This window comes from Sus scrofa, chromosome 13 (assembly GCF_000003025.6).
Source record: "Sus scrofa isolate TJ Tabasco breed Duroc chromosome 13, Sscrofa11.1, whole genome shotgun sequence".
In the NCBI taxonomy this organism is placed as follows: domain Eukaryota; kingdom Metazoa; phylum Chordata; class Mammalia; order Artiodactyla; family Suidae; genus Sus; species Sus scrofa.
The window spans coordinates 11196977-11221301 of record NC_010455.5 but is presented as its reverse complement, the minus strand read 5'-3'; the positions used below and the strand labels follow the sequence as shown (position 1 = coordinate 11221301).

The 24325-nt window shown below is 39.6% G+C and overlaps 1 protein-coding gene across 17 annotated transcripts in view; it reads left to right on the top strand.

Moving 5' to 3' along the window:
* Positions 1 to 24325, top strand: part of THRB (thyroid hormone receptor beta) — a 459872-nt gene that overhangs the window by 139286 nt on the left and 296261 nt on the right. For 2 of the 17 annotated variants that reach the window (XM_013981414.2, XM_021071433.1), the window contains exon 1: positions 11080 to 11677. The exons of the other annotated variants lie outside the window; for them this stretch is intronic. The gene's annotated coding sequence lies outside the window, so the exon portion shown is untranslated. Of the gene's footprint in view, positions 1 to 11079; positions 11678 to 24325 lie in introns of those variants that run through there. 17 annotated transcript variants of the gene reach the window in all.

Here is a 24325-nt window from a genome sequence, read left to right as displayed (position 1 = left end):
CACAGACAAGCTTCATACGCTACCCTGAGCCCTGTCAGACTGTTACTGCTAAATAATCTAGAAGTGGAACACTTTTGAATGCCACCCTACCAAGCTGGCAAAGGCCTTTTGACACAACGAAATCCTGGGACACAAATGGCAGCATCACGGCTGCCTCTCTACCTCCTCATATCTTGACCATCTCAGTTCGTGGAGCAGGTGTGACGTCATGAGCACCCTTGCCTTCACATCACACTAATTTGAATGACCACATTTTTTTTAAAGTTTGATTGAAGCACATTTGCTTTACAATGTGGTCTTAGTTTCAGGTGTACAGCAAAGTGACTCAGTTATACATATGCATATATCCATTCTTTTCCAGATTCTTCCCCGTAATGGTTATTACGGAACTTGGAGTCAGTTTCCAGAATATGGGCTATACCATAGGTCCTTGTTGGTTATCTGTTTTATATATAGTAGTGTGTATATCTTTATCCCAGATTCCTACTTTATCTCTCTCCCCTCCCCTTTTCCCTTTGGTAATCATAACTTTGATTTCGAAATCTGTGCGTAAATGACCATATTTTTAGGGAATAAGTACCAAAGAGGACTCTCAATGGCCCAATTCAAGTCATGTGTCATCCTTGTGTCCAAGTAGGACATTCTACCTCTCTGGTCACTTGGCCACGGGTGAGTGTTGAGGGCCTTGGTGAAACCAAATGGAATATGTTCCTTATAGGAAAAAAATCCCCTTGCTTTACATTTGTCTTCCTAAAAGTAGGAGAAAGACATGTCGGGCAAGTGGAAACAATGTGTCAACTAGACCATACACATACTCTTTTTTTTTTAAGGCCACACCTGCGGCATATGGAAGTTGTGAGGCTAGGTATAATCAAAGCTGCAGCCGCCGGCCTACACCATAGCCACTGGAACACTGGATCTCTAACCCATGAGCGAGGCCAGGGATCGAATCTGAATCTTCTGGATACTAGCCATGTTCTTAACCTACTGAACCACAGTGGGAGCTCTGTGTGTACTCTTTTTATTTGATGGTGGACATCGTGGATGTGACAATGTGAAAACGTTGGCTGTTGTCTTCCTTTAGAGAAGGATGGATTTTTTCTGGAATCGTAATCTTCTGGGGCCAATCTAGAGTGGTCCTTACTCTAGGGCTAGAGTAGTCCTGATAAGGTATTGCCTTTGAGGGTCTCCACTGAATCTTGGGAGAGTTCAACAAGGTCTCTTTTTTCTGGCTGGTTGGAACCCTGTCTCCAGGCAGTGTGCAGCCTTGAGAAACTCTTCTCCCAGAGCAGCTGTTCTGGCTAGGCCTCATGTACACTTTGCTTCATGTTCTGCTAAAGGCTCAAGGGAACCTCTGTGCCTATTTCTGGGGTTCTTCCATTATGCAGCATCTTTAATACCCTGCCTAACAAGTCCCTGCCAAATCTGCCACCCAGATCTCAGTTCTGTGATTTATGATTAAATTAAGGACTTGTGCCCAGATAGGTCACTTGTCTTCCCGGAATATTGCACAAGTAACTTTGATGGCACTCTCCAACGAATAAAAAGTAAAAATCTCAAAAGCATTATGTTGAGCAACAACAGCTCATATTCATATGGTATAATAAGTTCTATAACAGGCAAAACTCATAACTGATAGAAGATAGAAAAGTTGACTGGAAAGGGACCATGAGGAACCATCTTAATTGGGGTAGCAGTGACACAAGTGTATACATTTGTTAAAAACTCATCCAACTGTACACCAACAATCTGTGCATTTTCTTGTAGATATACCTCAATTTAAAAGATTATCAAGGCGCAGCAGAAATGAATCCAACTAGGAGGTTCGATCCCTGGCCTCACTCAGTGGGTTAAGGATCTGGCATTGCCATGAGCTGTGGAGTAGGTCACAGACACATCTCGGATCCGGTGTTGCTGTGGCTGTGGTGTAGGCCAGCAGCTGTAACTCCAATTGGACCCCTAGCCTGGGAACCTGCATATGCCGCAGGTGCAGCCCTTAAAAAAAAAAAAACAAAAAAAAAAAAAGGAAAAGGAAAAGATTATCAAGGGAAAAGAATTGCCAAAACAAAACAAAACAAAACAAAACAAAACAAAACTGCTCTCTCCTCAGACTCCACTTCCTGAGCTGTATTGTGAAAAGTGCCCCAAGGCAGAACGCCAAGTGAGTTCATCTCTTGGCTCCATCCTTTCAAGGGTCAGTCATACACTATCTGTTGTGCAGTGCTTGAAACTGTGGCCTCGAGCCTTTGTTCAGGCTTATCATGACTTACATCCATTCATCCCTTAGAGGCAGATGTGACACTGCAGTTGAAGTACAGGTAGATTTAATGCATTACCAAACTTGGTTCTGTATGCAAGGCTACTTTATCTTCACAGAAAATGTCCCTAAATGCTGAGGACAAGTGTAGGCCTCTTTAAATGACTTTTGGGAGCTGGCGTCTTAATCTGGTATAATCTTTTGTTGAAAAGCTGATAACTCTTTCCTAATTTATCCATATCTCTGTAAATTTTAACATTTATGCATCCCTGTATTTTCTTTTACCTGGAGATACGTCATCTTTTGAAAACTCTTTGGACTAGGGAAAGCGAAATGGTCTTGAAATTAGAATATCTGAGTTCAAATCCCAGAAGGGCGAAACATCTTGGGATTGAGGTTGTCTGTAAAATGGGATAAAAATACCAACCTTTCAGGATTGTAATGATAATGTTGAGAATACTTTCCAGACTCTTGTTATTTTTCTATCCATTATTGTACAGACTAGAAAAATTAAGAGGTGACATTTAGCCATGTTCTTAAAGTAGCTTTTTTCCTTTTTTTCTGTATAGCTAAATGTAATGTTAATAGAATGTTTGAACATGAAGCCCTTCAGTATAACAGAGCAACAAAAAAAATTATTATTTAAAAGGAAGACAGGGTATGCCACTTTAAAATATGTCTGTTAGCACTTGCTTTTTGCCTCAGAGAAGTTTGCATTTCTTTTCTTTTTTTTTTTTTATTAATCCCTCAGTCATAAAATCTGAGCCTCTGTAAAAGAAAAGTAAAGCAGAGGGGGAAAATGTGTGCAAAAGAATTTGTGTATTTGAGTTTTGGATCTCTAGTGTTTAACAGTTCCATAATCCAGGTTTATAACTTGTTGAGAACAATAGACTAACTATTTTAGGCATACTAGCTTTGCTAAAGATTAACTTTTTACGTGCCTGGCAAGCACGGTCAAATGTAAGCTTTGAAGGTAATAGAGAGGCATATTTTCCTTCGCTGTCTGTGTTCTGGATTTTTAGAAAGACTCTAACATCCATCCTTAGTGTGTTTAATTCACTTGCAACCAGCATGATTTAAGCATTATATCTTAGTGCACATAGTCTTAGAAGAAAGTGAAATAGGTTGGCCTCAATACACCAAGACTTCATTTTATCCTCACTTTACTTTTCATATCTTTTTGTATTCATTTCACATTCTCATTAAAAATCTAGAGAAAAATGAAATATTTAAGAATCCTCAGAGTTCCTGTCATGGCTCAGTGGTTAATGAACCTGACTAGTAACCATGAGGACGCAGGTTCGATCTCTGGCCTCATTCAGTAGGTTAAGGATCTGGTGTTGCCTTGAGCTGTAGTGTAAGTCTCAGATGTGGCTCAGATCCTGCATTGCTGTAGCTGTGGCAAAGGCCAGCAGCTACAGCTCTGATTGGACCCCTAGCCTGGGAACTTCCATATGCCATGGGCGCGGCCCTAAAAAGACAAAAAGACAAAAAAGAAAAAATGCTCTTCCTGGGAAGTTCTCTGGTGGCCTAACAGTTAAGGACCAGTGTTGTCATTGCTGAGGCTCAGGTACTCCTATGGCATAGGTGTGATCCCTGACCCAGGAATTTCCACATGCTGTAGGCACAGCCAAAAAAAAAAAAAAAAAGGAATTATTCTTATCTAATATACATAGTATTCTGACTGTTCTGACCTGGATTCCACAAATGTTTTAATTCGCAGTCACTTTATATGATTTGACTCTTTTATAATTATTTAATTTCTTTTTAAATAATAGTATCAGTCTTGGAGTTCCCTCATGGCTCAATGGGTTAAGGATCCAGCATTGTCACTGCTGTGGCTCTGGTTACAGCTGTGGCTTGAGTTTGATCCCTGGCTTTTTCATTTGCTGTGGGAGCAGTCAAAAAAAAAAAAAAAAAAAAAAAAAAAAAAAGGAGTATCAGTTTTAAAGACTGTTATTTTATTCCAGCAAAAGTTATAGAGCATTTTATTAATCTTAAAAAGGACAGTATAAATATATACACACATAGATAAACATACATTGAAACACTTTACACATCATGTACTTAAATGCTGTAAGGCATAACAGGAACACACGATTATGTATATATTCTCTTCCTATGCACTTTTCCATTGCAGCTTCAGGATGAATATCTGTTTTAAAAAAATATATGTGCTTCGATATCAGACCTGTCTTTACCTGTGAGCTTCTAATGTTGTCTCAGGAAATATTTAGTATTTAATATTGGTTCTGAGTAGGCCCAAAGTTAGTATAGTGTTGTGCAAATTAAAGCTATACGTTTTGATTGGCACAGCCCCTAGGTCTTTTTTCTTCCTTCTACTTATTTATTTTTAAATCTTTTAGTGGAATATAGTTGATTTACAATGTTGTATTAGCTTTAGGTTTACTGAAAAGTGAATCAGTTTTATGTATATATATATGCACATATATATATATATATTCTATATATATATTCTTTCTTTCCTATGTAGATTTTTATAGAATATTCAGCAGTCTGCTCAGTGTTCTTTTTACTATTTAAAATAGTTGAATTACTTGGGCTAATTATAAAAACGATTTTCTTTGCTTCTTTGACTTTTGGCCAGCAGTACATTAGAAGGTGACTGCGAGTTTGCAGTTCGGACAAACTGATATTTGTTCATCACAATGCCCAGTTGCCTTGTCTGTTTTCACAGAAGCCTTGTTATGGGTCTGTGCAGCCTGCGCACGTGTCACCCCAGCAAGTGTGGGAAGGAAGCTACCTCTGTGCATTTGCTCAGGGGATCATGGCTGGCCTCTAGGGTGTCAGCTGAGGACCCAGAGTGCCTGGACTGTTTGGGAAGTCATAGGATGGAAACACCACCACAGCATCCAATTGCTTTCAAAATGGATCAGGTTGAGGCAAAAGGCCCTGTGTCGACTTCAGCTTCCCTACCCCCACACTCTTTTCAGTGTGTTTGCACATAGACTGTCTCGCTGGATCATAGGAAAAGAGCAGCCTGGAGGCTCCCTTTGTTTTGCAAGAGCCAGTATGTCACACCAAGGAGCCTTGTTTGAAAATTAACAGTTTAGACTTTGGTCTTTGCTAGGGTTTTCCAACTTTTTTTTTTAAGTCATAGAACTCTCTCTTCAAAGGAAATCTTAATCTGACATGCAATACATAAAAGAGATGAATGCTTTAATTCACATTTGGGGGGAGAGTCCAGAGTCTTTCGCCCTTATGCTTTCCCACCTTCCATGTCCCTGAGACCCTAGGACCCTTGAGGCTCCACAAAGCATAGTTTGAAAACCACAACCCAAACATGGCCTATAGGAGAAGTGTTGGCCCACAGCTTTCCCACCTCTCACGTTGTGTTTGATGGGAGTCCTGGACTTCCTGGCACATTTTCAGAAGTCTCTTTTTTTTCCCAGTAATGGCCAAGGTGTCCTGGTGCAATGGTGAAGCCCCCAGTCACGACTGTCAAGCTCTCATGTCCTGTATGATCTGGAGCTTGTGGTCTGATTTCCAGGACTTTTCCCCCCTCCCCTCCACCCCCATCTGTAAAATGGATGGTTAGGCAGGCTTGGAAGATGCTCAGAGGTCTTAGGCTGAAAAGTACCACGTCAGTACAAAGGGAGTGGTAGGAGCTGGTGCTCTCTGACACATCCTGGTATGGTTCTGATCCCTGGATCACTGTAGGGACAGTTTCTGGAATCCATTTGGTTGTGCCATGGTGCGATCATCACAACCGGAAGAAAGGTCTACAGCCAAGCGTCCCACAAGACAACCATGCATTGCATGTATTTTTTGTTTGTTTGTTTTTAATAAATTTCATTGGAGTATAGTTGACTTACAAAGTTGTGTTAGTTTCAGGGGTACAACAAAGTAAATCAGTTGTTCACATGCATGTATCATTCCTTTTCAGATTCTTTCGCCATATAGGTTATATTACTGTATAGAATAGATTACCCTCTGTTACACAGTAAGTCCTTGTACTTACAGTCTTGAGGCTCCCTCTCAAGGACCTCAGGCTAGAAAGGGGTTTTAAATTGATACCGTGATGGCCTATTAAGAACACTGGGTTAGGAGCTAAGGACTCTGTGGACCAGCGCTAGCTTGTGCTGCTAACTTTCCACATCTCCCCACCTCCACAGATGCAGTAGTATTGTGTCGGTAGTTTAAAACGTCTGTGGAGGAATTCCTTACACCTGAAAATCAGCTACGTGGGGCCTTTTTTTTTTTTTTTTTTTTTTCTTTTTTTGAGAGAGCTGTTGTACCAGCCCACTGTGAGTAGAAGCTTTCAGATTACAGATCCAATACTCCTCCTCCACATTTTACCCCTCAATTTTCTCATCCATTAACTGCAGAAGACAATACCTGCTCTGTCTGTCTCCCTGATTTGTTGTGGAAGTCCAAGTGTGTGTGAAAGAACCTCGAACAAAAACGGTGCCAGCAGAAGTGCCAGCACTGTCATTTCCACTAGTTACTGGAAAGACAGAGAAAGAACATGATGAGCATGAACTGACCTTATTTTACTTCATTAAACCGAATGAGCATCAGAGTTCCCTGGTGGCGCAGCAGGTGGAGGATCTGGCGTTGTCACTGCAGGGGCTTGGGTCCCTGCTATGGCAGGGGTTCAGTCCTTGGCCTGGGAACTTCTGCCTGCTGTGGGCATGGCCAAAAATAAAAAATAAATTTAAAAAATGAGTGTCACCATAGCAGATCCTATAAACGCAACGTTATATATGCTTTTAAAGAATCATAAATATCAGACATAGGCTGAATTACCTAGAAATGCATTTAAAGCCATCCTTTAAAATGGAGCTGTGGACTCTTAAAAGACAAATGCTTTCAGTGCTTCCCAGGGCTGGAATCGCTGGCTAGTGAAGGGGTTCTGTTGGGTGCCAGCCTCCAAAGTGACCTGACTCCAGCCTTGAGGATGTTGCTGCTGGAATTGCCAGTACACAGGACAGGTGAGGGCCTTAAGGAAAGTGCAAGAAGCTAGCCAGTCTCTGACTTTGCAGGTAACACACATCCAGCCAAATGAGGATCTGGATGAAAGGTGGCCATGGATAATCCTAGCACTGCTGGGAATTTCTCCAGGAGCTCTCAATGAAACCTAAAAATAAATAAATAAGCAGTTTACAGACAAATTATTATTAGTCAGATGAGAACATAAAATCTCTACCAAGTATGCTTCAAATATGTGATCTGGAGTTCCCGTCGTGGAGCAGCGGAAATGAATCCGACTAGGAACCATGAGGTTGCGTGTTGATCCCTTGCCTTGCTCAGTGGGTTAAGAATGCGGTGTTGCTGTGTGCTGTGGTGTAGGTCACAGACTCAGCTTGGATCCCACGTTGCTGTGGCAAGCAGCCACAGCTCCAATTAGACCCCTAGCCTGGGAATCTCCACATGTTGCAGGTGCAGCCCTAAAAAGACAAAAGACAAAAAAAAAAAAAAAAAAAAAAAAAAAAAAAAAAAAGTGATTTTCTTCACCTTTTGATTGAAAACAGGCTTATCTCATATATATATATTTAGTTATAACCTTTGTTTGTTTGTTTTGTGGACTAAGACTCTGGATGTTGTTACCCTGGCCCTCTATCTAGGGATCTTTTTTAATTTTATTTTTAGTTTTTATTTTCTTTGCTTTTGTTTTTTGCTTTTTAAGGCTGCATCCACGGCATATGGAAGTTACCAGGCTAGGGGTCGAATCAGAGCTACAGCTCCTCACCTATGTCACAGCCACAGCAACGTAGGATCCCAACCCACCAAATGAGGCCAGGGATCTAACCCACATCCTCATGGATAGTAGTCAGATTTGTTTCCACTGCGCCACAATGGGAATTCCTATCTAAGGTTCTTGGGTCAAAATATTTTCACAAATGGTACAGAGAGACAAATCTGTACCTTTTATTTTGTACTTTAACCTTAAGCTACATTTATCACTTTGAAATTGTGTTTGTCTTAGGGAGAATTTCTAACTCCTTTATTGCTCATAAACATACTGTAAAGGTTAAGAGAATGGACTTAAGCATTAGAGCTATCTTGGAGCTCCAGCTCTATCCCTGCAGTTTCCCTGAACTTGTACCAGTTTCTTATCCTCCCTAAGCCTCTGTTTCTTCATTCATCAAATGGGGCTAATAATAGTCTTTCTTTCCTGGGGCCTTTTTGAAAATTACAGGCAAACAGAGCTCAATTAACCAAAAGGCATTAACCGCGTTAAAGAGTGAGTCAAATGGTCCCATGGCCTAAGTTCAAGTGGTGACGTCACTTAGGATCTTGACCAGCGGTTCCATGGAGTGAACCTGCAGCCAGAGGAGCCAAAGCTAAAATTAAGCCACTTCCCAGCCTGAGGAGCCCCTGGGAGTCTGTCTGAATTTGTCAGAGGTGAAGCTGGCAAGCTTGAGAAGATGTGGTAATATGGTGCCATAGTGAGTCCCTGTGCCTGGTGAGATGCCCTGTCATTATCCATTCTGTTTTACAGGGCTTTCCCCAGACCAGTGAGGTCCCTTGAGAATCTTCTGGAACATTGGAGCATTGTTCCTCTCTTCGTCACTCTGCAGATGACTAGCTATGTTGAGTGTGCTTTCCACATTGCAGAGTCTCCCCTGTTCCTTGGGGCACACGTACGTGCAAACATCACACACAGCCCGCCGTGATCATCTTGACACCCCACCACCGTAAAGCCAGGGGAGCTCAGGGCATGTGTGCTAATGGAGCATGCCAGAAAGAAGAGGCGTCCATACTTGTTTTCTCAAAATTCCAGTACAGAGACGTACCAAGGACAAGATGTTGGCCTTAGTCCGTCCTAGGTCTGCAGGCCACGAGGGGGCACATTGTCTGTAGAGAATCCAAAAACGATAATAAAACCAGTAAAAACCAGTGGGTCTTAAAATCATCATGCCTGTTCTAAAGAATCTCAGTAATAAAAAGCTACCCCTAAAAAATATATTTTGTTGATTCAAGTTCTAAACAATGGCTGCAAGTACTGTTGAGTTTTAGTCAGATATTTTTCAGGCTCAAATCAGCAAATTGTATTCTGTATCATTTAATAAATGTAAGTTCACATGAATTCCCCTCTATACTGTCAGTTCCAGCACACAGAACTCAGCAGCATGTCTTAGTTTCCAGTTAGTTCCTAGAGGTTTGAAGGACGTTCTGTGTTTTGTTTTGTTTTGTTTCCTGTTGCTTCTCTTTTTGTTCTTTGCAGGTTTTTTTGAATTGTGGTATAGTTGATTTACCATGTTGTGTTAATTTCCGCTGTACACAAAAGTGATTCTGTTATACACACGTATATTCTTTTTCCTTCTTTCCCATTGTGATTTATCATAGGATATTGAATAAAGTTCTCTGGGCTGTATAGTAGGACCTTGTTATTCATTCTGTGTATAATTGCATCTGCTAACTCCCATCCCTCTCTAGATGTTCAATGCTTTGAGAATTGTTTGTATCCCCAGCCCTTGGGGGACTATGTAATTGACATTTAAATAGTTTCAAAATAAACAGTAATAGCCCAAGGACTAGAGACGAAGAAACAAATTCCTTCAGTTCTATCGTACGATGTGATCACCTGGAATTTTTACTTGTGTTTTAAATTTAAAATGGTGAAACAGAGGGTACATGGTGAGCTGAAATATTTTTGTTTAGTAATTTTTAACCACGTGTGAAATATATGTGTTATGATTATTGTTGAAAAAAATGGTTAGAGGAATTCCCATCGTGGCGCAGCGGAAACGAATCTGACTAGGAACCATGAGTTTGTGGGTTTGATCCCTGGTCTTGCTCGGTGGGTTAAGGATCCAGCATTGCCATGATCTGTGGTGTAAGTCACAGATGCGGCTCTGATCTGGCATTGCTGTGGCTGTGGTGTAAGCCGGCAGCTGTAGCTCCGATTAGACCCCTAGCCTTGGAATCTCCATGTGCGGCAGGTGTGGCCCTAAAAATATAAAAGACAAAAAAAAATTTTTTTTATTTAAAGTTTAGATGAAGAGAGTGTTAAAAATGACCCAACTTGGGTTAAAATACTGCCCCCTTGTTAAGTTCAGTCAAATGCATGAACATCTATCATCCGATGTCTCACGATGGAGGTTGATTTTCTTTTCTCCTCATCCTTCCTTTCTACACTTTGTCCCCAAATGCAGAGCACCCTGTGGTGGAAGCAGGGTGTTCAGTAAAAAGCACTTTGGAGCCAGTAGAGACCTGAATTCAAACCTCAGCTCTGCCACTCACCAGCTAGCAGGCCTGAGATGCACTGCTGAATCTCCACTTCCTCTTTTGCATTTAAGGATTTTAGCTTCCAGAAGGTCTTATGTTTAATCCCCAGCCTCCTTGTATGGAACCCCAGGTTTCTGCCTCTGATCTGGGTGCGAGTTCAACATTTGGCTCCGGGGCAATGGCAGTTCGTTCATTTGCTCACCACTCACTCTTCTAGATTTATATCACTGTTTTATATCATTAAACCCCTTGGAGATTTTCTGCAAGCCCAGCAGAACTTCAAACATTTTGCTGATTATAATCTGGTTATATTGCTATAGAATGTCCTTCAGAATATCTGATAAAAGTGGGAATCTTCAGAGCATGTTACATACCCTGGTATTCTGGGGGTTTTTTTTGTTTGTTGTGTTGTTTTTGTTTGTTTGTTTTGTTTTTGCTTTTTAGGGCCATACCTGTGGTATGTGGAAGTTCCCAGGCTAGTGGTCTAATCGGAGCTACAGCTGCCAGCCACAGCCACAGCCACAGCCGCACAGGATCTGAGCCGCGTCTGTGACCTACACCATAGCTCACAGCAACACCAGATCCTTAACCCACTGAGCAAGGCCGGGGATCAAACCTGCATCCTCATGGATCCTAATCGGGTTCGTTAACTGCTGAGCCCCAAAGGGAACTCCCTACCCTGGTATTCTTACTGCAGATGAGAAGACAGGAACTCAGGCAATTTATCTACATTCTCTTGGCTCTAAATGGCACAGCAAGACTTGAACCCAGCTAGGCTGAGCTCAACCTAAAGGCTGGTCTTCTATACCACACAGCAATCTGATCTAACAAGTCTGAATTTGGTGTTATGTACCATGAAGAAGTGAGCCCAAGGGATGGTTATTTCATGTCTCTGTTCATCCCAATGTGGTTGATAAAACCACAGGGTCTTCACCCCCTGGCTGCCATCGCCAGCCTCAAGTGCAGTGCATCTTTGTTTAATATATGTGATGTAATATTAATATCATTATAGTAATATGTATTCATTGATGTGGTAATAATGTATGCAAGTGTTTTTCACATCCCTTCCTCTGCATTGACTCAGTCCTTAATCACTACCCTAACCTATTCCCAGGTGTGGATACTCCCTCCCTCCTCAGAGTCTCTGGTGAGCTCTGTCTATACCCTTCCAGTGGTCCTAGAACAGTGTCGTGATCTTCCCAATAAGCTGAAAGTCCATCCAAGGTGAGGACTCTACCATTTGAGTTGGCTTTATATTTTCAGCCTCCAGCTCACTTCCTAGCGAACACCTGGGGCTCAGTACACATTCATTGAAGTAATTATGAATGTGTCATCAGTTTTGTAAATGCTGGGGAGTGTTGTTTAAGAAGGGCAGCTATGGGAGTTCCCCTTGTGGCTCAGTGGGTTAAGGACCTGACTTTGTCTCTGTGAGGATGTGGGTATGCTCCCTGGCCTCACTCAGTAGGTTAAGGATCTGGCATTGCCTCAAGCTGCGGCTCAGATCTGGTGTTGCTGTGGCTGTGGTGTAGGCTGGCAGCCGCACTCTGATTTGACCTCTGGCCTGGGAAATTCCATATGCTGCAGGTATGGCTTTAAAAAAAGAAGAAGAAGAAAGGCAGCTGTGAAATAGTCACAGGGAAAAATGGATATGAAAACAAATACTGATGAATGTCAGTGCAAATAACTTAACTCTAGATCCTTTAGACAATCAGAGTACACATGCTTCCAGGAAGTAGAGCAACCTACATGTTGGTGGGCAGAGGTGTTGGAACCAAGCAGAAGAAGTTGGACTTAGCCTCTCACCCCACCATTGCCACCCTGGCTATGACTTCCCCCAAGCTCAGGGGTAAAGGTAAAGTGGAAGAGGGACTCTGGCTTACCCTGGCTACCCTAAGTCTGGTCTAGATTGGCACCACGAGGTGACATAATGGCCACAGTGAGGCTGAATGGAGGATGCTTGTTCTGCATGGAGTGAGTCAGCCCTAACTTAAGCATGGTTGAGAGCTGTAGGTCCCATTGACACCTTGTGTGTAGCTCTGCTGCCAAAAACTAGAACTGGATGAAGTTGTCTTTAAGAGCTAATCTCTACATTGACTGACACGTCTGGATTAGAGTGAAGCTCTCTGGGTACATGATCTGGTTTTCCAAGAACAATTCTAACTGAAAATATTTCATCTCTATTTAAGTGTACCTGTACTTTTCTGACACATTTTGATTTTTAGTTTGGAAAAGGTAATCATAGGTTTCAAAATGCAAATAATATGTACCAAGCCTAACTGATTAATATTGAAAGTAGCCAGTTAAACAAATAACTCTGACCTGAATGCATTATACAGCTTTTTAGCCAATAAATGTGATTGAGATCAAAATACCCCTCATTAAAAATTATTTCTTTCTCTTCTTTCTCACCTTATCAAATATGACAAGAGTACATTGTTTCTTGATAGTGCTTTGCCAGTACATTGAGATTATTGATGAGGAGAAAAATATATTCAAAGTGAATTTGTATAAGCTCATGAAGTTCCAGAAGCCATTAAAAATATTTAATCACTAAGGAAAGAAATGTGAGGTGTGTTATGAGATTTCTGTTAAGTAATTGTACCAGGCAATATTTAAGCTTTTGAAGTTCAAACTTAAAAATAAAATGAATGTTTTTAAGAAAACCAAGTTAATTTTTCTAGCCGATAAAAACTATCCATGTTATAATTATCTTATTTACAATTGCCATATTTCTTTGTGATTCCCATGTTTATAGTAATGAATATTAATGGCTTTGCTCTTTGCAAGGTATCTTATCTACAGCCCAAAGACAAACTGCCCAGGGACCTTCTAAAGCAGCCACGTTAATAAAGTTGTTTAAGCAGTTCTAGTCAGTTGAAAAGCTTAGGTTTATTTGTTTTTGTAAAGTCCAAAAGCACAAAGTTGGCTGAGGACTGTGGCATTCATCACTTGCTCTCCACAGGCTGTCAGCTCCCAAAGGTGGGTGGAGAGAGGCCCATTCTGCCCCAGACTTGTTCCTGCACACTCCTGAGCCCTCAAGTTCATGGGGTGACCTTGACGCCATGACTCTGTCTGGAATGGTGCCCTCTCTCAAGTAACTCTTGCTGAAGAAGGCAGGAAATAATGCTTGTGAGTTTAAAAAATGATCAGGCTGATAATGTGGCAGGTAAATGACTTTTCTTATAAGCACAAGGCTTGGAAATATGGTTTTTCAAACATTTTATTGGAGTATAGTTCACTTACAATATCGTGGTAGTTTCAGGTGCACAGCAAAGTAAATCAGTGATACATATACATATATCCATTATTTTGCAAACTCTTTTCCCACATAGGTTATTACAGATTATTGAGTAGATTATGCTCTGCTATACAGCAGATCCTTTTTAATTATTTTATAAACAGTAGTGTATATATGTTAATCCCAAACTCTTGATATATCCCTCCCCCCCACACACAATTATGTTTTGAAATTAGGCAGTTTACCTCTAACATGCCAAAGATGGGGAGCCTTTCACTTCTTGTATATTCTATGCATATTTGGAAATAAGATACTAGAATGAATAAAATTAGAAAAAAATGCCCTTTCTGGTATGGAAAATACGGACACAGACGTATACACAGCTATGGGGTTTCGTCTCACTGCAAAATGATATCATTTGCTTACTTGTTATTTCTCTGAAGCAACACCAAAAAAAAAAAAAAAAATGTTTTTCAATGTTTAAATGACCGCCATAGGCTTTTTCAAGGCCTACTTTTCTCAGTTGTTCATCATAAAAAGTATAACCTACAGTGGCTGATTTCTCTTACTGGCTTATTTATATCTTTCATAAATTTTTAAAGTTTTATTGAAGTATAGTTAATTTAAAAAATTGTGATAATTTCTGCTGTACAACAAAGTGACCCAGTCATACATATATACATATCCATTATCTCTCAGATTTTTTTCCCACATAGATGATCACAGAACACTGGGTAGAGTTTGTGCTATACAGCAGGTTCCCGTTAGCCAATCATTCCATATACCAGTCCCAAACCTATAGTCCCTCCCTCCTGATCCCCCAACTGTCCCCTTTGGTAGCCGTAAGTTTTTCTGAAGTCTGTGAGTCTCTTTCTGTTCTGCAGATAAGTTCATTTGTATCCTTTTTTTTTAGATTCCACTTATATGTGATATCATATGATGTTTGTCTTTCACTGTCTAACTTCACGTAGTATGATAGTTTCTAGGTCCATCCATGTTGCTGCAAATGGCATTGTTTCATTCTTTTTGTGCTGAGTAATATTTCATTGTGTATATGTACCACACATTCTTTATCCACTCCTCTGTTGATGGACATTTAGGTCGTTTCCATGTCTTGGCTATTGTAAATAGTGCTGCAGTGAACACTGGGGTATGTGTATCTTTTCAAATTATAGTTTTCTCTGGATGGATGCCCAGGAGTGGGATTGCTGGATCAAATGGTAGTTCTATTTTTAGTTTTTGAGGAACCACCATACTGTTTTCCATAGTGGTTACACAATGTACATTCCCACCAACAGTGTAATAGAGTTCCCTTTTCTCCAGCATTTATTCTTCTTCTTATTTTTAGGAACAAAGCAAGGATGCTTGCTTTATTATTTCTTTTTTTTTTAATTTTTTTTCCATTATAGCTGGTTTATAGTATTCTGTCAATTTTCTACTGCACAGCATGGTGACCCAGTCACACATACATATATACATTCTTTCTTCTCACATTATCATGCTCCATCATAAGTGACTAAACATAGTTCCCAGTGCTATACAGCAGGATCTCATTGCTTATCCATTCCAAAGGCAATAGTTTTCATCTATTAACCCCAAATGCTCAGTCCATCCCACCCCCTCCCCTTCCCCCTTGGCAACCACAAATCTGTTCTCTAAGTCCATGAGTTTCTTTTCTGTGGAAAGTTCCATTTGTGCTGTATGTAGATTATTCCAGATAGAAGTGATATTGTATGGTTTTTGTCTTTCTCTTTCTGACTTACTTCACTTAGTGTGAGAGTCTCTAATTCCATCCATGTTGCTGCAAATGGCATTATTTTTTCTTTTTTATGGCTGAGTAGTATGCCATTGTGTATAGATACATCTTCTTAATCCATTCATTTGTCAATAGACATTTGGGTTGTTTCCATGTCTTGGCTATTGTGAATAGTGCTGTAGTGAACATGTGGCTGCATGTGTCTTTTTCAAGGAAAGTTTTGTCTGGATATATGCCCAAGAGTGGGATTGCTGGATCATACGGTAGTTCTATATTTAGTTTTCTAAGGTACCTCCAAACTGTTTTCCATAGTAGTTGTACCAATTTACATTCCCACCAACAGTTAGGAGGGTTCTCTTTTCTCCACACCCTCTCCAGCATTTATTATTTGTGGACGAATTAATGATGACCTTTCTGACTGGTGTAAGGTGGTACCTCATAGTAGTTTTGATTTTCATTTCTCTAATAATCAGTGATGTTGAGCATTTTTTCATGTGCTTGTTGGCCATCTGTATATCTTCTTTGGAGAAATGTCTATTCAGGTCTTTTGCCCATTTTTTCCATTGCATTGTTGGTTTTTTTGCTGTTGAGTTGTAGAAGTTGTTTGTATATTTTAGAGATGAAGCCCTTGTCCGTTGCATCATTTGAAACTACTTTCTCCCATTCTGTAAGTTTTCTCTTTGTTTTTTTTTTTTATGGTTTCCTTTGCTGTGCAAAATCTTATAAGTTGATTAGGTCCCACTGGTTTATTTTTGTTTTTATGTCTGTTGCTTTGGGAGACTGATCTGAGAAAACATTTGTAAGGTTGATATCAGAGAATGTTTTGCCTATATTCTTTTCTAGGAGTTTGATGGTGTCTTGTCTTATGTTTAAGTCTTTAAGCCATTTTGAGTTTATTTTTGTGCATGGTGTGAGGGTGTGTTCCAGTTTCATTGATTTACATGTGGCTGTCCAGTTTTTCCAGCACCACCTACTGAAAAGACTGTCTTTTTCCCATTTTATATTCTTGCCTCCCTTTGTCAAAGATAAATTGACTGTAGGTGTCTGGGTTTATTTCTGGGTTCTCTATTCTGTTCCATTCATTGGTATGTCTGTTTTGATAACAGATGGCTTCACAGGCGAATTCTACCAAACATACAAGGAGGAACTTATACCCATCCTCCTTAAACTTTTCTAAAAGGTTGAAGAAGAAGGAGTACTCCCAAAGACATTCTGTGATGCCACTGTCACCCTAATATAAACATCAGACAAAGATACTACCAAAAAAGAAAACTATAGGCCAATACCTTTGATGGATCTAAACGCAAAAATTCTCAACAAAATTTTAGCCGTCTGAATCCAACAACATATGAAAAAGATCATGCACCACAACCAAGTGGGAATCATCCCAGGTTCACAAGGATGGTTCAACATACACAATCAATCAACCTCATGTACCACATTAACAAAAGAAAAGTCAAAAACCACATGATCATCTCAATAGATGCAGAAAAAGCATTTGACAAAGTACAACATCCATTCATGACAAAAACTCTTACCAAAGTGGGTATAGAGGGAACACACCTTAATATAATAGAATCCATTTATGACAAACTCACAGCAAATGTAATACTCAATGGAGAAAAGCTGAAAGCCTTCACACTAAAATCTGAAACAAGATAAGGATGCCCACCCTCACCACTTTTATTCAACATAATATTGGAAGTACAAACCACAGCAGTCAGACAAATGAAAGAAATAAAAGGTATCCAAATTGGAAAAGAGGTAAAATTGTCACTGTATGCAGATGACATAATACTATATGTAGAAAACCCTAGGGACTCAAATCAAAAACTACTTGAACTGATCAACAGATTCAGGAAAGTAGCAGGATATGAGATTAACATTTAGAAATCAGTCACATTCTATATACCAGCAATGAGATATTAGAATAGGAATACAAAAATACAATACCTTTTAAAATTATACCCAAAAAAATCAAATACCTGGGAATAAACCTGACCAAGGAGGTGAAAGACTTATATGCTGAGAACTATAAAACATTAATCAAGGAAATTAAAGAGGATTCAAAGAAATGGAAATATATTGCATGCTCCCAGGTCAGAAAAATTACTATTATAAAAATGGCTATACAACCCAAAGCAATCTACAGATTCAATGAAACCCCTATCAAAGTATCCAGCATTTATTATTTATGGATTTTTTGATGATGGCCATTCTGACTGGTCTAAGGTGGTACTTCATGATAGTTTTGATTTGCATTTCTCTAATAATTGGTGATGTTGAACATCTTTTCATGTGTTTTTTGGCTATCCATATGTCTTCTTTGGAGAAATGTCTATTTTGATCTATTGCCCATTTTGTTATTGGGTTGTTTGTTTTTTTGATATTGAGCTGCAGGAGGTGTTGATATATTTTTGAGGTTAAGCCCTTGTCAGCTGCTTCATTTGCAGATATTTTCTCCCATTCTATGGGTTGTCTTTGTTTTGTTTACAGTTTCCTTTGATGTTCAAAAACTTTTAAGTTTAATTAGCTCCCATTTGTTTATTTTTATTTTTATCATCATTACTCTAAGGATATGGATCTGAGAATGTATTGCTGCAGTTTATATCAGAGTCTTTGGCCTATGTTTTCCTCTAAGAGTTTTATTGTATCCATTCTTACATTTAGAACATCTGTTCTTCAATCCATTTTGAGTTTACTTTTGTGTATGGTGTTAGAGAATGTTCTAATTTCATTCTTTCGCATATAACTGTCCGGTTTTCCCAGCACCATTTATTGAAGAGAATGTCTTTTCTCCATTGTATAGCCTTGCTTCCTTTGTCATGGATTAATTGACCATAGGTGCTTGGGTTTATTTCTGGGCTTTCTATCCTGTTCCACTGATCTATATTTCTGTTTTTTTGTGCCAATACCATACTGTTTTGATGACTGTAGCTTTATAGGATAGCCTGAAGTAGAGGTGCCTGATTCCTCCTGCTCCATTTTTTCTTTCTCAGAATTACTTGGCTATTTGGGGTCTTTTGTGTTTCCATGCAAATTAAAAACTTTTTTGATCTAGTTCTGTGAAAAATGCCATTGGTAATTTGATAAGGATTGCATTGAATCTGTAGATTGCCTTGGGTAGCATACTCATTTTGATGATATTGATTCTTCCAATCCAAGAACATGGTATATCTTTCCATCTGTTTGTATCAACTTTGATTTCTTTCATTAGTGTCTTACAGTTTTCAGAGTACAGATCTTTTGTCTCTTTTGGTAGGTTTATCCCTAGGTATTTTATTCTTTTTTGATGTGATGATACATGGATTGCTTCTCTAATTTCTCTTTCCGATCATTCATTTTTAGTATATAGAAATACAATCAATTTCAGTGTATTAATTTTTGTATTCTGCAACTTTACCACATAAATTGATGAGCTCTAACAGTTTTCTGGTAGCATCTTTAGGATTTACTAGGTATTAGTTTTTGTATTTTGCAACTTTACCAAATTCATTGATGAGCTCTAACAGTTTTCTGATAGCATCTTTAGGATTTACTGGGTACAGTATCATGTCATCTGCAAACTGATAGTTTTACTTCTTCCTTTCCAATTTGGATTCCTTTTATTTCTTTTTCTTCCATGACTTCCATGGCTAGGACTTCCAAAACTATGTTGAATAGAAATGGCGAGAGTGGATATTCTTGTCTTGACCCTGATCTTAGCAGGAATTCATTCAGCTTTTCACCATTGAGAATGATGTTAGCTTTGGGTTTGTCATATATAGTCTTTACTATGTCAAGGTAGGTTCCCTCTATGCCCACTTTCTAGAGGGTTTTTATCAGAAGTGGGTGTTTGATTTTGTCAAAATCTTTTTGCCACATCTATCGAGAGGATCATATGGTTTTTATTCTTCAGTTTGTTAATGTGTTATATCACACTGATTCATTTGTGGATATTGAAAAATCCTTGCATCCCTGGGATAAATCCCACTTGATCATAGTGTATGATCCTTTTATTGTATTGCTGGGTTTGGTTTGCTGGTATTTTGTTGAGGATCTTTGCATCTGTATTCATCAGTGATATTGGCCTGTAATTTTCTTTTTTGTGTGTGATATCTTTGTCTGGTTTTGGTATCAGGGTGGTGGTGGCCTCATAGAATGAGTTTGGGAATGTTCTCATTGTTCATAATTCTCATTGTTCCTTCCGTAGGGAGCCTTGTAAGTCACTTAACATTATGACATATTGTTTCAGCCAGGTAACAAATCAGAAATATGTGGGGCTTTAGAATCAGAACTAGGTTTGGATTCTGATTTGCTTACTAACGAAGTAATGTAGACCACATTATTTAACCTTTTCAAATCTCAGTTTTCTCATCTGTAAAATGGAGATAACATCTATTTCAGGGTATCTTTGTAAGGATTAGAAATAATGTGTGGGTGGTTCAATCTTGAAGGCTCTTACCAAAGGCTGGCTATTATGATGAAAATGTGAAGTGCCCAAAACATGGTAGACTTTTAGAAAAAGTGATTTTCTGTCATTGTGAAGCACTGCATTACCTCACTTAGGTTGGTCTGATTAAGTCATCACAGCCAATGACGTATCAGATGATTGCAGATATTGATGAGAACACTTAATTGTAGCTGGTCTTTAATATGTATCTATTCATGTTTTACTTGTGCTCCTCCGTTCCCATTTCTAAAACTTCCCTCTCTATCCCTGGTCTATTGTTTCTACCACAATATGCTTTTCAGACGTTGGTTTGCCAAGTATCCCTAGATAAATAAATATTTGCATTAAGAGTGTGAGGCCTTTATAACTGAGCCAGTATCTATTTTGTTTCAGTAAAGCTTAGGTGGAATTTTCATGTTTGCAATTCAAGCAGTCATTCTGGATACATGGATTGATCCTTGTGTTACTTCTCTGGCTCCATCCATCCTTAGTAACCAAGTAGACAGGGATTTATGTAAGGAATAAAAAATGAATCTCAAATTGTTTAAGGGTATCATGCCTTTTTGCCTTCTAATATAAATATTAATTTCTTTGTTCTTAGCCTAGAAGTTCAGACTTTCCCACCAGCAAAATACACATATGTGATTTTTCTGGAAACTTTAAAATTCATTATTTAAAATGAGTGAACTTTAAAAAGTCAAGTCACCAAATTTATTTCTTATCCTTAAATTGTATTAGAAACTTAAGAAACATCTCACCCACCTAGTTCCTCACTTACTTGCCAAAAGATGTTTTCTGTTTGTATACTGTTTTTCAGACAGTTTTCAAAGGGTGTTTGCAAACTTTTTCCAGAGAAAATGTTTTAGTTTTATCTTCCTTTTTTTTTCTTTTTTAAAGTTTTATTGAAGTACGGTTGAGGTACAATGTTGTGACAATATCTGCTGTACAACAAAGTGATTCAGTTATACACGTGTACACATCTGTTTTCTTTCAGATACTTTTTGCACGTAGACTATCACAGGATATGGGGTAGAATTCCCTGTGCTGTACAGCAGGTCCCCACTGGCCAATCATTCCATATACTGCAGTATGCACATGCCAATCCCAAACCCCCAGTCCTTTCCTTCCCCCTGCCAACCTGACCCCTTTGGTAACCATAAATTTGTTGTCAAAGTATGTGAGTCTCTTTCTGTTCAGTCTTCTCTTCCTTGAACTTTGCTTTTTGGTTTGGCCAAACAGCACATAAATGAATGCCTCACAGACTAAACACTTTGACCCACTGAAAGCTCAGCCTCAAGTATGTTGCTTAATATTTACCAAGTGTCCCCAAGGCACATTCAGCCACCTTAGGCATAGTGAGATTGGCATGAGTTGAGTTCTATTCATTTTAGTCTTGGATGGAGGAATGTTGGAGTGGTCATTAGGCTGAGTTAATGCAATGTGCTATCTACAGAAGCCTTTAAGAATCCTGGGAAAATGTTTGCATGACATGCGGTGTCTTTGGACCCTTAACTTCATATAGCAGGATCATACTGGATGAAATTCTTAAGCGATTTAAGGTTCCAAGTGGCCCTTGACTTACTTACCCCAAAGAAATATGACTTGCTAAGCCTTGATTGATTTTCCATCAGTGTAGTACTCCAAAAAGTCCAACTTCTTAACAAATGAGCATTCAAGAAATGGTATCAACTGCTCTAAACATTAAGAATTACCCTAACCAGAGGGAACAAAAATGGTTTTTCCTTTTCTCACCAGCTTCCAGTAACTCCCCTATTTCCAACTGCACCAAATACAGCTCCACCTCTAAACTTTAATTGTTACATTTGTTATTTCTGCAAAAAGGCCCCAAACTGTTACAAATCACAACAGAGCAGGTCATGAATTGTTATGAGCTTTGGTGCCACTGGGTCCTAGTTTCACATCTCCTCTCTAGCAATTTCTCCTTTGTGATCTTGGGCAAATGCAGCCTCTTTAAACTTTATCCATTTGTAAGAGCAGGATACTTACAGCACCTATCTTTCAGGATTGTTGTGAGGATGAAATTCACTTATATATTCATTAAAAAATATTTATTGAGCACCAGTTATATGCCTACCATCTTTCTAGATACCATGGATACAGCCATGAACCTTACCATCTAGTGGATGAAACACAATTTAAAAAATCATTAAGTATTGGATGTTAGAAGGTGGTAAGTGCTATGGAAAGAGTAAGGTAAAGGGGGCTGAAGGAGTGGGGACATGCAATTTTAAACAGATCAGTCTGAGAAGGACTCACTAAGAAGGTGGCAGGAAGGATGCTTGTGACATCTGAAGAAGAGTTTCCTAACTTAGGAATACACAGTGCAAAGCCTTCATGTTGGAGGAATAGCCAACATCTCTTGAAGTTAATGAGATGGATGGGAGAAGGGATAAGGAGGAGGTGAGGTCAGAGAGGAAATGAGTCAAGAGGGAGGGGGCCATAAAATGCTTGAAGGACAGGAGAACAAGATGGGACTTCCCTTTAAAAGGAATCAGTGTGGACATCATGTTGAGAATAAACGAGCTATAACATGTGAGCCATTTAGTACAGCTTATGGCTCATTGTAAGCATTTGGTAATTGACAACTGCTGAGATGATTGGTGCTGGCTCTGTCATCACCAACACCACCATCATCATCTTTCTCCTCTTTCTCATCATTTATTTCGATGTTGGCCTTGCTTCTGGGTCCTTAATCATCATGAGACAAATGCAAGGATGTGGGGTTAGAATTGGGGCCCTCAATCATCTTTGGACCCAAGTTAAATAAGAAAAGGTGACTGCAAATTCAATACCTGGAGCATTTCACTGAGAATGTCATGGACCACGTAGCCCATGCCCCCTGTACTTCAACCACCCACAGCAGCTTCAGGAGAAGCCCTGCTGTCCATTGTCCAGGCAAATGACTCCATTCAGACGGAGGCCCTGGTCATGAAGGAACAAGATAGAAAACTTTTCTTCTGGCCATGATATTTCTTCTGTACTCCTTCATTTCTACTCTTTGCTTCTCTTCGTTTAAGTCTCTTTTCCTTGGTTTTGCTTCATCACTAAGCAGTGCTCAGGCCGTGGGTGGAAATCGTGACAATAGCGCCTTGTTGATAAACAGCGCTTTTCTTTCCAGAATGGCAAACTACCTCCTGCCCCCTCTTGTTGTCACACATTCCCTGGTTCTGTTGGCACATCTAGGCATTGCATAGAACACAAAATTAGGCACAGTTTACTCTTCTTCAAGGCTTGACAATCTCTAGTTTGGGCTGTGTATTACACTCATTGACAGAACAATATAGGGACTCTTTTTTTAAGCTTGGATGGTTATGCAATGATTGTGATGTGTTTTTTCCAAGATGGTGGGGGTGGTGGCATTTATAATCATTAGACTTTGAGGGGGTCATGGACACCCCCCCCCAGTGAATGACTGGAAATATATTGAGTTTCCCATATCTTTTACAGGTGCAAGCATACATACAAACAAATATGGTTTATTTTACTTTTACTCTGCTTTTTCAAAAACCTAAATTTGTTGATGACATTTCTTATGAAATGGGGGTTTTAAGGTTCTTCAAAAATTGGAACATTTGGCACTCCTCCACCCAAATTTCTCCATAGCAACCATTAGCTGGAGCTGCAGGAACCAACCCAGTGGTGTTCAACCTTGACTGCACGATAGAATCACAGGAGGCACCTTGTCAAAAACACTGATGCCCCAGCCCCACAGCAACCAATTACAACACCAATTTCAATAAGAGCAGTAGCAGCAAATGTTTCCTGAGTGCATATTTTGTGCCAGAAACCACCCTGGAAAGAGAGCTAATGTGTAAAATATGTTCGTGTTGGGGGCATAGACCATACATAAAAATGATAATAAGCAAGCATGCAGAATACGAGATATGCTTAGTACCAAGTGAGCCGTATAAAGCACTGGTTCTATCTTCGATACATGTTAGAACCACCTGGGGTGGGGGCATTGGAAAAACCGTGATGTCCAGGTTGCACCCCAAACCAATTAAATGGCAAGTAAGAGGGGAAAGGAACTCAGGCATCAGGATTTTTAATAGCTTTCCATGGGATTCCATGTATAGGAAGATTGCAGGGACACAGAGCCATAATTCTCAAACTCTCAGATGAACCTGTGTCATCTGGGGATCCTGTTAAACCGTAGCTTGTGATGGGGCCCGAGGTTCTGCGTTTCAGACAAGCTCCCACATGATGCCAATAATGTTGGCAAGGGGGCTGGGTTTTGTAGGGCAAGAATGTGGGAAGAGCTCGGCTCTCCTTCAGCTCTGTGACACTGGGACAATTCAGTGAATCACTTTGAGCAACAGTCTTCTCAGCTCTAAATTGGGCTTCAGAATTCTCAGCTCAGGAGTTCCTGTTGTGGCTCAGCAGGTTAAGGACCCAACATGGTCTCTGTGAGGATGCTGGTTTGGT